This window comes from Bombina bombina, chromosome 5 (assembly GCF_027579735.1).
Source record: "Bombina bombina isolate aBomBom1 chromosome 5, aBomBom1.pri, whole genome shotgun sequence".
Taxonomy (NCBI): Eukaryota; Metazoa; Chordata; class Amphibia; order Anura; family Bombinatoridae; genus Bombina; species Bombina bombina.
The window spans coordinates 612275302-612291568 of NC_069503.1; positions in this window are offsets into that span (position 1 = coordinate 612275302).

Below are 16267 nucleotides of genomic sequence, written 5' to 3' on the forward strand. Positions count from 1 at the left end.
AGAGGAGAATGAAGAAAATTTCATAATAGAAGTTAATTAAAACGTTTTTTTTTAAATCACATGCTCCTTCAGAATCTTGAAAGAAAACAACTTTGTGCTTCATATCCCTTTAAATACATTCAAATTTGACACTTAGGGGAAAAATAACACTTCAAAGCAACATTAGATTATAATCCAATATCAAATCAGGCTCCCTCACTTAAATGTCCACTATTTATCCATATATTTTACTGGACAGATATCTGATACTGAACAGTTCATTTAACCCCTTAAGGACCAGCAACATACCCTGTACGTCGCTGGTCTTTCTATGAGCTTGCATTTTTAATAGCGCGGTCTTGCGCCCTATTTCCGGTGGCCAGCTCGAGAAAGGGACAGTATAATAGTGTAGTTCTGCCACTGGTAGCAGGACCTGCATTGTTATAACCAAAAAAAAACCTTAAAGGGACAAAAAAAACATTTGTTATTTCATAATTCAAATAGAGCATGCAATTTTAAACAACTTTCTAATTTACTCCTATTATTAAATTTTTTTCGTTCTCTTGCTATCTTTATTTGAAAAAAGCAGGAATGGTCTTACATTCCTGCTTTTTCAAATAAAGAGAATGCTGTCAAATTTATAATAGGAGTAAATTAGAAAGTTTCTGAAAATTGCAGGCCTATCTGAATCGTGAAAGAAACAAATTGAGTTTGTGTCCTTTTAACGACCAGCAACGTACTGGGTTTCTCATGGTCATTAAGGGGTTAAATACTGGACACCTTGCTCTCATAGGGCCCCCGAAAATTCTTTGGCATTGCGAGAAATGTCATGTTTACCTTTGCATGGGCAGCCCTCATGGAATTCTCTAAAAAAGGGTCTGAAACTTGGATGTCCTGGAGAGATGCACGCTGAGGTTCATAGAAAGTAATGAAGCTCTCTGGAATGAGCTATATCACAGGAGAGTGCTAATGTGACAGGGAGCACCTGTCACTAACAGCAACATTTTTTTTAAGCACATGCAAATCAAATTATGCTGTTTTTAGCTTAATTTAACTTGTACACATTTCTAGTTTTGCAAACACGACTTTTTCTTTCAGTTAAATAAGCGTTTTGTGTATTTTGAAGAAAACTTGCAAGCGTATATTTCGCGAGACAAAACAGCAAAATCTGCAGTGGAAAATGCATGGAGATTTTATTGACAACTGTGAGAAAACTTTATACTCACCAAAGGAACGGTAATGTTCAGCTTACTCACCAAGGCTGCAAAACTGCTTTTACAATAGAAATATAATGAACCCTTTGAATTTTGACCTCTTAATTAAGATTTCAACTTTGTTTTCAGAAGCTACATTGTACATTAATACAAATTTTGCCGTTTACATTAAATACCTTTTAATTAGGGATGGGTGAATGTGCTGAATGTGTAATCCGTTTGGTAGAACAAATAGTCCCGTGGACATTCATTTTTAGTAAATTGATACATAATAGATGCAAATATATCAATTCAATTGTTTCTATTTCGAATATTGCGTAATTTGAATATTACATTTAAAGGGAATGTAAATTTGTATGCTAAAGTGCCCGGTTTTTAAAAATTTGATTTAAAACGGGCACTTTAATTCATCAAAATTTACATTTCACTCCTGTTGTGAAAAAAAACTTACCTTTTAATCTTGACAGCAGCTCCAGCTTCCTCCACCCGTTGCAAAGCCTCTTCCTGGGTCTAAAATGAGGAATCCAGCTTCCTCCAATCTCGGCGTTGAATCAGACACTGATTCCCCCGGGGGGGAAGCCGTGATTGGAGGATGACCTATCCATCATTTCTGACATCAGAAATGGATTGCGACGACCGGAGGAAGCTGGAGCTGCTGTCAAGTTTAAAAGGTAAGTTTTTTTTCACAACAGGAGTGAAATGTAAATTTTGATGAATTAAAGTGCCCCTATCTTTAATCAAATTTTAAAAAAAACGGGCACTTTAGCATCAAAATTTACATTCACTTTAAAGAGAGCAAGAGCATTAGAAATACTATTACTAATATATTGATTCAAATTTTTCAAATTTGAATATTGCATTTTTCAAATTGTATTATTAAAAAAATAAAATATTACATTTAAAGAAAGCATTAGAAATACTATTACATTAAACAAATCTTAAAATGTTGTACAAACATTCGAAACAAACAAACAAATGTGTTAAAATTTGCTTCATATTTTGCATTTTGCAAAACATTCACCCATTCCTACTTTTAATCCATGTAAACTGAGAAAGAATTTTACTCATTAATGTAAATTTGCATTTAGCTGCAGACATCTAAAACAAATTAAGATGCATACTATTAATATTTTTATATATAATTCCAATATAAATTATAATTCCAATATAAATTATAATTCCAATATAAATTTGACAGTGTACATTTACTAAACTTCTTAAATGTTAAAGGGAGAGTAAAGGCCTTCGATAAAGCAGATGCGAAACGCTCATCAGGCGTTCGCACTGCTTCTCTCCTCTTGTCAATAATATTTAATTTAATAAGTTAGATGTTGGCCTTATTTGGCAATAGTTTAAAGTCTATCTGACTGGTTTTAAAACGGTATCTGTTTTTTCCCCCCTTGGGGGGGGGCTATAATTGTTTAATATAAGATATGGGCAAATAAGGGCTATAGACTCAGTGCTAACCCTTCTAATTTTCTTATGCCACAAAGGATATGCTATAGACATAGATAGGCCGAATCTTATAAGGTTTTGCTAAACTGTGGATTAACCTGTGTTTACGACAACTATAATTTTCAACAGTCTTAATATATTTGACAAATTGTGTTATCTCAGGCTCCTCCTGACTTGCATTGCAGTGCTATTTTTTGTTTTTGTTTTTAATAGTAACGAATGAATTGTTTATATTAGTTTAATGGTGGCATGGTCCACAACCTTTATTTTAATATCATTAATAAATGTTATGTTTTATTTTTAACTCATATTCTCTATTTCAACATACTCCACTCTACAACATAGTGGTAATCAATCCAATAAGTGTGCCCAATAATGATTCTGTTCTTCCTCTCCTCCTTTGCTTAATTATTACTTAAAGGGCCACTAAACCCAAAATCTTTCTTTCATGATTCAGATAGAGAATAGAAATTTAACCCCTTAATGACCACAGCACTTTTCCATTTTCTGACCGTTTGGGACCAAGGCTATTCTTACATTTCTGCGGTGTTTGTGTTTAGCTGTAATTTTCCTCTTACTCATTTACTGTACCCACACATATTATATACTGTTTTTCTCGGCATTAAATGGACTTTCTAAAGATACCATTATTTTCATCATATCTTATAATTTACTATAAAAAAAAAATATAAAATATGAGGAAAAAAATTGAAAAAAACACACTTTTTCTAACTTTGACCCCCAAAATCTGTTACACATCAACAACCACCAAAAAACACCCATGCTAAATAGTTTCCAAATTTTGTCCTGAGTTTAGAAATACCCAATGTTTACATGTTCTTTGTTTTTTTTGCAAGTTATAGGGCAATAAATACAAGTAGCACTTTGCTATTTCCAAACCACTTTTTTTCAAACTTAGCGCTAGTTACATTGGAACACTGATATCTTCCAGGAATCCCTGAATATGCCTTGACATGTATATATATATTTTTTAGAAGACATCCCAAAGTATTGATCTAGGCCCATTTTGGTATATTTTATGCCACCATTTCACCACTAAATGCAGTGGCGGCTGGTGAATTATGAAGATGGAGGTGCACGTAGCCCCTCCCCTGACCACACCCCTTGAAATAAAGCCCCGCCCCTCAGATTGCTCATATATATATATATATATATATATATATATATATAAATATAGGACAAGCGCACTCCAATTGACTTAGCAAAAATCACTTTAATCAGTGTTATACAGCACAGTATAAAGAGTCTTATAACATATAATGTAGGCACCAATCATTATTCACAGGGATTGCACAGACCGCAACATGGTTGCCATAGCAACCTATATAACAATAAAGTTAGCGTGGAAATCCCAAATATGTACAAACCAGGTGATATAATATGTACATGAATACCTAATAGAAACCAAAACACTGCAGTAAATAAGACAAAATTCTAAGCAGTAAGAGTGTTACACATGAGCAGTACAGATCACCCAAGGTTGCCATAGCAACCTAAAACGTGCAGAACATACGGTACACTGCATGCTGTGTTAAATGCCATGGTCAACAAAAAATCATAAATATAAGTGCCTAAGATACATCATACAATAATTACAGGGTCTAAACCACAATAAAAATTATTATTATTAAGTTACAGAGTTAGCAAGATGTTGAAACGTATTTGTCTTGGGCTGCAGACTCATTTTATTACTTTAAGTAATAATAAAATGAGAGTGTCTGCAGCCCAAGACAAATACGTTTCAACATCTTGCTAACTCTGTAACTTAGACACCCACGACACCACACACAAACATATTCCAGAGGCATGTACTGGGGGAGGATATACATTGCTCTCTGACTTCAATGCCTCCCTGGCCGGTCCGGTGCAGTGCTAGCCCACAGCAGGGCTAAAAGTAGAAGATACACTTACAATTTAGATGCCCATTTCTCCCGGGAGTCCCGGCCAAACCAGACTCCAGATGAGATCCAACTGGCTGCCTGCGCACTGAAATTTTTGGCGCGACTGAGCCAGCAAAAAAAAAAAGAAAACTTAATAAAAAAAAGTGCTCCCTCTGCTGGCCGCCCATACAAATAGCCCAATTAGCACACTAAATAGTGTGCGATTAAGAGAGGTATAGGCTCAGTTATGGGCTGCACTGCAAGCATAGAGGAAAAATATGCAAATTTGTATGACAGGCTATACTTCTCTACCGCACGTGCGGTAGAGAAGTATAATAGAGCATAGATGTATATAAAAGGTGGGGTTTTTTTAAATAAAACTTGACAGTCTAGACTAGAAAAATTTTGGCTGAATAAATATAATTTTTCCAATAGGAGAAATTATATTTATTCATCCAAATAAATTATTTTCTTTCTTTTTCCCCCCTTTTATTTGGGTGTTCACGTGCGGGAGTGCTCAAATGGAGGAGCCTCCACTGACTAAATGCGATCAAATAAAAAAATTGTTCACTTTTTCACACATTTTGTTACAAACTTTAGGTTTCTCACTGAATTTATTTACAAACAGCTTGTGCAATTATGGCACAAATGGTTGTAAATGCTTCTATGGGATGCCCTTTTTTCATAAATAGCAGACTTATATGGCTTTGGTGTTGCTTTTTGGTAATTAGAAGGCCGCTAAATGCCACTGCGCACCACACGTGTATTATGCCCAGCAATGAAGGGGTTAATTAGGGAGCATGTAGGGAGCTTATAGGGTTAATTTTAGCTTTATTGTAGTGTAGTAGACAACCCTAAGTATTGATCTAGGCCCATTTTGGTATATTTCATGCCACCATTTCACCGCCAAATGCGATTAAATTAAAAAAAAAGTTAAATTTTTCACAATTTTAGGTTTCTCACTGAAATCATTTACAAACAGCTTGTGCAATTATGGCACAAATGGTTGCAAATGCTTCTCTGGGATCCCCTTTCTTCATAAATAGCAGATTTATATGGCTTTGGCGTTGCTTTTTGGTAATTAGAAGGCTTCTAAATGCCACTGCGCACCACACGTGTATTATGTCCAGCAGTGCAGGGGTTAATTAGGGAGCTTGTAGGGAGCTACTAGGGTTAATTTTAGCTTTAGTGTAGTGTAGAAGGAAACCCAAAGTATTGATCTAGGCCCATTTTGGTATATTGCATGCCACCATTTCACCGCCAAATGCGATCAAATAAAAAAAATTGTTTGCTTTTTCACAAACTTTTTCACAAAGTTTAGGTTTCTCACTAAAATTATTTACAAACAGCTTGTGCAATTATGGCACAAATGGTTGTAAATGCTTCTCTGGGATCCCCTTTGTTGAGAAATAGCAGACATACATGGCTTTGGTGTTGCTTTTTGGTAATTAGTAGGCCGCTAAATGCTGCTGCGCATCACACGTGTATTATGGCTAGCAGTGAAGGGGTTAATTAGGTAGCATGTAGGGAGATTGCAGGGTTAATTTTAGCTTTAGTGTAGAGATCAGCCTCCCACCTGACACATTACACCCCCTGATCCCTCCCAAACAGCTCTCTTCCCTCCCCCACCCCACAATCGTCCCCGTTATGTTAAGTACTAGCAGAAAGTCTGCCAGTACTAAAAAAAAAAAGCTATCTTTGATATTTTTTTTTTTTAAAAAAAGGCATATTTACATATGCTGCTCTGGAGGATCCCCCCTTAGTCCCCAACCTCCCTGATACCCCCCCCAAACAGCTCTTTAACCATCCCCCTCTAACTTATTAATAGCCATCTTTGGTACTGGCAGCTGTCTGCCAGTACCCAGTTTATAGTGAAACATTTGTTTTTATTATTTTTTTTAAATATTTTTCTGTAGTGTAGCTTGCCCCCCCAAAAGACCAACCCCCCACCCCCTCTTAGATCGATATAGTTTAGATATTTTTGGCCCTCACTGCCACTTTTTTCACATCATTTTTCTGTACTGTAGCAGTTCCCACCCGCTCCCTACCCGTGCACGCGCCCGCCCCCGCACCCTCGTGCACGCACGCGCACCCGTGCGCGCACCCGGCGTTCCCGCCCCCCTCCACATCATACGGCCCATCGATGGCCTCCCACCCGCCTCCCAGACTGGCTCCCACCCACCAACGAAACCGGCCATCGATGTCCCGTGCAGAGAGGGCCACAGAGTGGCTCTCTCTGCATCGGATGGCCAAGGGGGGTTATTGCAGGATGCCTCGATGTCGAGCCATCACTGCAATAACCAGAAAGCAGCTGGAAGCGAGCAGGATCGCTTCCAGCTGCTTTCCAGACAGAGGACGTACGCCATACGTCCTCAGGCGTTAAGTGTATTTTCTTTGAGGACGTATGGCGTACGTCCTTGGTCGTTAAGGGGTTAAACAACATTACAATTTACTTCCATAATGTATTTAGCTTCATTTTTTAAATATCCTTATTTGAATAAAAAGCAATGTACATGGTGAGCCAATCACATGATGCTTCTATGTGCAGCAACCAATCATCAGCTAGTGAGCATATCTAGATATGCTTTCCATCAAAGAATATCAAGAGAATCAAACAAATTATATAATATAAGTAAATTAGAAATATGTTTAACATTGCATTTTCTTTCTAAATCATAAAAGAAATGTGGATGGCATGTCCCTTTAAGTTAACTGTATCACATATTACACTTGTGATTATTCTGTGTATTGCCATCTTTGATAACATTTGTCCTTTATGTGTTCTGTTTCTATTTAAATCATCCTTTTTATAACAGTTTTCATTGATTTTTAGTGCAGGAGATGCACATTACAAGCCAGCTAGGCATTATGATAGCTTCAAAACTTTTCACCTGTACTCTTCTTTTCTTACCCTTCCCCCTGGCCACACCCCCTCATCTATCCCCCCATCTCACTTTTCCTTCTTTTTCTCTCTCTTATACCAAGCAGTGTAAAGTACTGCTTCAGTGCGTATTGTACAGTTTAAGCATTTTGTTCTCTGCGGGGATACCATCCCTGCATAATAATAAACTGTTACTAATTTCTGTTAAGAGATATCTCTTTTTTTTTGTACCTACAAATACTGTTTCTGGCTGATACTGCCCTTAAGCTACTACCATGACTTTCAATTCACGTAGATTTTGCGACCACACCATCAATCTTACGACTATTAATGTTAAGGGCCTTAACAGGCCAGGGTTAAAATCCATAATGTTCAGAGAGCAAATTAAACTAAACAGCCAAATTGTATTTCTCCAGGAAACACACTTTCAAAAGGGGGATAACCCAAATGGTCCAACAGTCCAACACTTTGTATCCCATGGCTTTCTTCGCCTATCACCTAAGTCAGTGTATACTCACTTAACCAGGAGCAACATACATTTATCAAGAACGTTTCTAATATACTGCCAGAAAATAATTAATGTTCCTATTAACCCCCTTTTGGATTCATCAAGCGGCTCTGCTAGTCTGCCTGACGGTTAAAATAATCAGCTCCAACACTGATGATCTGGCTCTACACCACACAAGAAATACTCCAGAATCAATGACCTATTTATCAACTAAATAGGTTTAACAAAGACTCTGTTGTGCATTATAGGACCTATTACATAGTCCCTGGTAACCTGCTCTATTTTATGGCCGGATATACCCCTGTAGGCCTATATCTGGAATTTGGATGAATTACTAATGGAACACTCCTTAGTGCAAACTAATATAAGCAAAATATTGATTGAATACCTTGATTTTAAGACCCATCTGGGAAGTACACATATGTGTTCTCAGAGGTGAGTTAATAATGCAGAAGGACAGACTCCTCAAATCTCAAAGAGAAACATATGCTCATGTCCTTTACACCATTACCCTGCTAGAACGGGACTGCAAGCATAATTTACAAACAGCAGGCACTGAGCGTTTACTAGCCCAAGCTAGATTAGACCTTAAACAGCTCGTATTGGAAGAGCACCAGAGCAGAGCTATGCTTCGGAAACAACAATTCTCCGAGCAGGGAAAACAACAGAGACATTGCTGGCTCAAGCAATTTGAAGGAAACAGCTCAAATCATTTGTTCATTTTATTAAAACTCTGATGGATCTGCTCTTAAAGACAGTGTAAGACTAGCCAACGCATTTTTCAGAAATACTACGGTGCTCTATATAATATAGACGGTAGGGATGTGAAAATTCTAAAGGAAAATTACTGATCCAAGCTTACTTGAAAGATTTACATTTACCTAAACTTAACAGGGAAGATACTGAGATTTTAGAATTGTCACAGGCAATCAAAGATCTTCTGTCAGATAAAAGCCCCCAGCCCTGATGGTCTAACCCAAAAATATTATAAACTATTTGAATCTCTACTAATTCTACACATGGTAAAATTATTATTATGTATTATTATAAATTTGTAGACACGCCACACTTACCAAAACACATGCTAGAAGCTCATATAGTAGTACTCCCTAAGCCTGGTAAGTTGGCAGAAAAGACAGAAAACTTCAGGCCTATCTCACTACTGAATACTGATATAAAGATATTAGCAAAAATGCTAGCTAATAGGCTAAATAAATTCTTCCCTTGCCTAATTTCTACAAACCAGATAGACTTTGTGCCTGGAATGGAAGTCAAAGGCAACACCATGAGAGTGCTGCAATTGATCTCACATGCTAGCCTTACTTTCCCTACCCATGGTCCTTTTCTTAACAGATGCAGAGAAGGCCTTAGATAGAGTCAATTGGTCTTTTCTGTTTCTATCCATGGAAAGAATGAATTCCGGTTACACATTTTTAGACATGATCTTTGTATTCAAACCCCAATGCCAGGGTAAGAGTGAATAGCGTTCTCTCAGACCCTTTCAACATCCACAACAGTACCAGGCTGCGCTTTCTTTCACCCCTGCTTTTCACATTATCCATCGAAATTCTGGTGCACAAAGTTAAACTCAAGAACAAGATTAGACGAATCAGAGTCGGAGAGTCAGAACACAAACCTGCCTTATATGCAGACCAATGCAGATTCTGTCATTCTTACCATGTGTTTCAATCTCAAGGACAGTCTCTAACTTTCACCTTAATTTGAAAAAATCTGAACTATTGAATATATCAGCACCTGCATCTAGCATTGACTTTGTTAAATAATCTTGTCAGATAACAGTAGCACATAGCAAATTAAAATACCTGGGAATTTTTCTTACCCCCTAACATCCTGACCTATTCACCTACAATTATAAGTGATTAAAGGGGGAAATCTCTAGTGATTTATCCTCATGGAAAAATAAACCCCTGTCTTTGGTAATGTGGGCACAGTCGCATGATCTCCCTCCCAGAGACATCCCATGTTATTATCTAAATATCCGCTGGACGAGGAATTCTTTTTAAAGAGTGGAATAAAACACTCACTACAAGCACACATATTACTACACCCCACTCCCCTCTGTTGCCAATCAGGGAGAATCCTGATTTACCTTAACCCCCCCCCCCCCACCCACCCACCGAGGTCTCCCTCTGGGAACAGGTACAGCCTTAAAGAAGGAGTGCTGCATTATGCCCCTGAAAACTGCAGACTGGTACGCCAGGTAAAACTTCAGGAGTGGGACTCCATTCCTCCTGGTTTAAGTATGCACAACTCACACATTATTTCATTAATTACAAGCACAAGGTAGAATTGTTTAAAAACATATCCCCATTTTAGCACGTGTGCACCATTTTAATTATCCCAAATGACTCTGTAGTGCCCACATATACTTTTGCTTGGAACAAGAGCTAGGAGTAGAATTTAATTATGTTTCATGGCTCAAATATTTAAAAGTAGCAAAACAAACATCAGTTTAATATACATTGAAAGAAATGCAAATTAAACTCACAGACAGATGGTATTTAACACACACCAGACTACTCAAAATCTACCCCTCCTTGAGCGACAGATGCTGGAGAGTCAGCGGTAATGAGGGCATGTAGACTTGCATGCGCTTTTTGCATTACAATGACCCTTTAAATCATGCACAACTATTAGTGTTTAAGCCACCTGAGCTCTTATTAATCACTATTACATTTAAAAAATATATATTTACATATTCAAAAAGCAACAACAAAGAACAGTAAAGAGCATATTCCCAAATATGCACGGTGTGTGAATACCAAAATATACATTAAATTGATTATACACTATTCATTTTACTATTCATCTTTACCACTGGCATATTTTGTGATACATTCAAGCATTCATTGATGACACCAATCCTAAAAAAGCCCTTGCTTGACCCCACCATCCTTTCTAACTTTTGCTCAGCTTCCTTACTTCCCTTTGCGTCCAAACTATTGGGACACTAAGGGCCCTGATGATCTAAAGCTCTCCTCTCTTACAAGATTATTTAAAATGTCTCATCATGTGAGGTCCCTCAAAAATTTTTATAAAGGCAAATTTTACCATGAAAGCTGTTTATCTCACAATGTAGGGTTTGAATGTGATGAAGAGACACCCACATTACAACATAATGCTAAAAAAAAATCCCCCAAAGATATTTCAGGATTTCTCTCGAGGTCAATGTGTTTTTGATTATAAGACTCTTTTTTTCTATTATCTCCTAACTCAATTTCTCTCAATTAACCCTATACTTGATCTCCTCCAATCTGGTTTCTACCCTAAACTCTTACTCTTAACAGAAACTACTCTCGCTAAATTAACAAATAATCAGATAAAGCAAAAGATCACTGCACCTTACTACTTACTTTCAAGGTCTATCTGTTACTTTCATTACAGTTGGCCATCCTCTCTTACAAATTCTACATTATTTTGGCATCCGTGACACATCCCTCTCCTAGTTTGCTTCTTATCTCTCAAGCCAATAATTTAGTTTCCTTTAAAAGCATATCCTCTGATCTTTGCCTCTCTCCGTAGGAGTACCACAAGACTCCGTCTCGGGTCTGTTGATACTTTCTGTCTATAAATCCTGCCTTGGGACACATAACTTCCTTTGGTTTCCAATACCACTTATATGAAGATACCCATAACTTTACCAGATTACCAACTTTCTCTCTGCAATTTCTTCTTGGTTGTCTTGGCACTACCTCCAACTCAATCACTCTAAAACAATTTTATAAATAGTGCAATATTTACTTAACAACCAATATCACAGCTTACACTAAATCTACAGAACAAAGAACCATCAAAATGTAAATTTAAATGCTGAAGGAGCATACCTGTATATACGGTCAACTGAAATTAAAGGTTAGAGATAAGCATCACTGCAAATAAGCACAATTCTAATACATGTTAGACAAAGTATACAGCCAAACTTTAGACTAGAAAGTCTTCATTAAGGTTTATACTATCAATTGAACCAACAGGTGAGCAAGTCTGGCATTAATAATCAAACATTAGCCAAAAGTCGACCAGTACAAAATGAGTATTAACTGCTAAACATGAACAATGTTTAGGTTAATATACATTACTCCTTTCCCTTAATCCAAGTCTCCAAGCCAATGAAACTAAATAAATCAGGAGAATCCTTTTAAAAAAAGACAAATCGAAAGAACTTGCCTGTATCACCTCTTAGATGATCACTAAGCTAGAAAGCCTCCAGGTACTGCAAATAAATGGACCAGGGTACAGTGTCTCCTGGGACACACTGTGTCAATGCAGCATTCACCAATGACATATCATACAGCAGGATCCCTGAATCAGATACCAAATAACGAATAGTGACACATCATATTCATCCACAGGATCTTTAAAGTTACTATCCTCAACCTTAGCCCCTAAAGCACATCTGGAGGGGTCTGACATATAACTCCAGAGGAGCCACAAGCTCTGCAGTCAACACTAGATTCCAATATTTGCTTGTGCTGAATCTATGTGCAAAATAAAAAATAAAAAACTGTAGGCTAACTCTAGTGTAAAGAAATACATTTTAGTGGCCATATAAGCCAACTAGGCTGATTGTTAATGTTGCATAGTAAATCTGGCTTCCTGGCCTACATGAACATGCCAGTATCATAAACTATACATAAGCCAAGTATAATGTATTAAAGTATTGCTTATAAAAAGTTTAAAGGGACATGAAACCCACATTTTTTCTTTCATGATTTAGAAAGAGAATGCAATTTTAAACATCTTTCTAATTTACTTCTATTATCTAATTTGTTTTATTCTCTTGATATTCTTTGCTGAAAAGCATATCTAGATATGCTCAGTAGCTGCTGATTGGTTGCTGCACATAGAAGCCTCATGTGATTGGCTCACCCATGTGCATTGCTTTTTCTTCAAATAAGGATATCTAAAAAATGAAGCAAAATAAATAATAGGAGTAAATTGTAATGTTGTTTAAATTTGTATGTTCTATCTGAATCATGAAAGAAAGATTTTGGGTTTAGTGGCCCTTTAAGGCCTAGATTACAAGTGGAGCACAAAAATATTATTATTATTATTATTATTACAAGATGAAAGTAAACAGTTTTCGACTTAAAGAATTACTTTCTGTTATAATTTTTAGGCTAAACAGCTAACATATTAAAGTTAATAAACATTAATTAAAACCTACTGACCTATATTTTCTCCAAAACGAAGTTTCATAACGTTCTAAAAGTTATATCTTTTATTCGCCGATGATGTCACGTTATCCTGCCCACTATTTTCAGCACTGCATGTTCAAAATACTTAAACCAATAACTTTGTGTTTAAAGCGCCATTTTGAAACCTAGGTATTGTAAACGGATTGGTACAGAGCAAAGGATACCCACGGAGTGGATTTGGAAAACAATTAAATTTGCAGACAAGATTTCTGATATACGGTAGAGATATGTTAATGAAATGCTATTGATAAAAAGCGTATTTGGGGTAGTTAGTTAGTAACAGGCATAGAAAATATTTACTTACAGTGGCCCTTTAAGTGTGCTAACATCTGGAAAGTGGATAGCACAACAGTGCGTGCTACCTACCTTTCCCCATAGACTCCTGTGGGGCGCACTGCAAAAGCTTCTACTGACTTTTGATTGCACGCTAACTTGAAGGTGCTCAAGGCCACATGCGCTAAAGCTGAAGCTGTGTTAAGAAATACTTTAAATACCTTTGTTATTTTTATTTTTAAATATAACTATCTATATATTAATAGATATAGGGAGATATTATACTTAAAAATAAAAATAAATTTTCCTTTTAAATGAAGAACTTTTAAATTAAGGTATAAGTATTTATATGAAAAAGCGAAAAAATCACTTTGTTTAAAAGTGATATTGTATATGTCAAGGTGTTTGAAGGAAGGGCTCAAAGATAAATATATTTATATATACAGTATATATATATATATATATATATATATATATATATATATATATATATATATATATATATATGTATATATTTGTATGTGTTTATGTATATACAGGGAGTGCAGATTTATTAGGCAAGTTGTATTTTTGAGGATTAATTTTATTATTGAACAACAACCATGTTCTCAATGAACCCAAAAAACTCATTAATATCAAAGCTGAATAGTTTTGGAAGTAGTTTTTAGTTTGTTTTTAGTTATAGCTATTTTAGGGGGATATCTGTGTGTGCAGGTGACTATTACTGTGCATAATTATTAGGCAACTTAACAAAAAACAAATATATACCCATTTCAATTATTTATTTTTACCAGTGAAACCAATATAACATCTCAACATTCACAAATATACATTTCTGACATTCAAAAACAAAACAAAAACAAATCAGTGACCAATATAGCCACCTTTCTTTGCAAGGACACTCAAAAGCCTGCCATCCATGGATTCTGTCAGTGTTTTGATCTGTTCACCATCAACATTGCGTGCAGCAGCAACCACAGCCTCCTAGACACTGTTCAGAGAGGTGTACTGTTTTCCCTCCTTGTAAATCTCACATTTGATGATGGACCACAGGTTCTCAATGGGGTTCAGATCAGGTGAACAAGGAGGCCATGTCATTAGATTTTCTTCTTTTATACCCTTTCTTGCCAGCCATGCTGTGGAGTACTTGGACGCGTGTGATGGAGCATTGCCCTGCATGAAAATCATGTTTTTCTTGAAGGATGCAGACTTCTTCCTGTACCACTGCTTGAAGAAGGTGTCTTCCAGAAACTGGCAGTAGGACTGGGAGTTGAGCTTGACTCCATCCTCAACCCGAAAAAGGCCCCACAAGCTCATCTTTGATAATACCAGCCCAAACCAGTACTCCACCTCCACCTTGCTGGCGTCTGAGTCGGACTGGAGCTCTCTGCCCTTTACCAATCCAGCCACGGGCCCATCCATCTGGCCCATCAAGACTCACTCTCATTTCATCAGTCCATAAAACCTTAGAAAAATCAGTCTTGAGATATTTCTTGGCCCAGTCTTGACGTTTCAGCTTGTGTGTCTTGTTCAGTGGTGGTCGTCTTTCAGCCTTTCTTACCTTGGCCATGTCTCTGAGTATTGCACACCTTGTGCTTTTGGGCACTCCAGTGATGTTGCAGCTCTGAAATATGGCCAAACTGGTGGCAAGTGGCATCTTGGCAGCTGCACGCTTGACTTTTCTCAGTTCATGGGCAGTTATTTTGCGCCTTGGTTTTTCCACACGCTTCTTGCGACCCTGTTGACTATTTTGAATGAAACACTTGATTGTTCGATGATCACGCTTCAGAAGCTTTGCAATTTTAAGAGTGCTGCATCCCTCTGCAAGATATCTCACTATTTTTGACTTTTCTGAGCCTGTCAAGTCCTTCTTTTGACCCATTTTGTCAAAGGAAAGGAAGTTGCCTAATAATTATGCACACCTGATATAGGGTGTTGATGTCATTAGACCACACCCCTTCTCATTACAGAGATGCACATCACCTAATATGCTTAATTGGTAGTAGGCTTTCGAGCCTATACAGCTTGGAGTAAGACAACATGCATAAAGAGGATGATGTGGTCAAAATACTAATTTGCCTAATAATTCTGCACTCCCTGTATGTGCATATATGTGTATATGTGTATAATAATAATAATACACCCATATACATACGCATATACAAATATATAGACAAATATACACCTCTGAGCCCTTCCTAGTCAAACACCTTGACATATACTATATCCATTTAAAAAAAAAAATGTTATACATTTATTTCAATAACAAAGTTATAAATACGCGTGTAATACTTTATTTTAATATGGTTTACATGTGTTTTCATATACTTTTCTTGTAGTCCTAATACTTTATTTCAGGTCTCAAGTCATGTTAACTTTTTTAGCACTTATGTGTTAAGGTCTCAGCTTGTAGCATGAGTGATGTTTAGCATGATTGCAATAACTATTGAAAGTAGTTGTAAAGGATGTTGGCCTCACTAAACATTCTCTGGTTATCCTGTTTCACCAGGGACTTGTAATACCAGGTTGCACAATAATCTTAGCATGGCCCAGCCATATTGATAGCGCACCCTGTGCTATCAATAGCGCTCTACTTTTAATCTAGGGCTAAATTAGCCATTCATGATCATAATAGCTTTCAAATAGAAGGTCAGAACAACTTAACATTTTTTTGGGCCTTCAAGAATGAGGCTTCTGTTGAACAGATCTGTAAGGCAGCGACTTGGTCTTCTCTCCATACATTTGCCAAATTTTACAAATTCGATACTTATGCTTCTTCGGAGGCTATTTTTGGGAGAAAGGTTTTGCAAGCAGTGGTGCCTTCCGTTTAGGTTACCTGA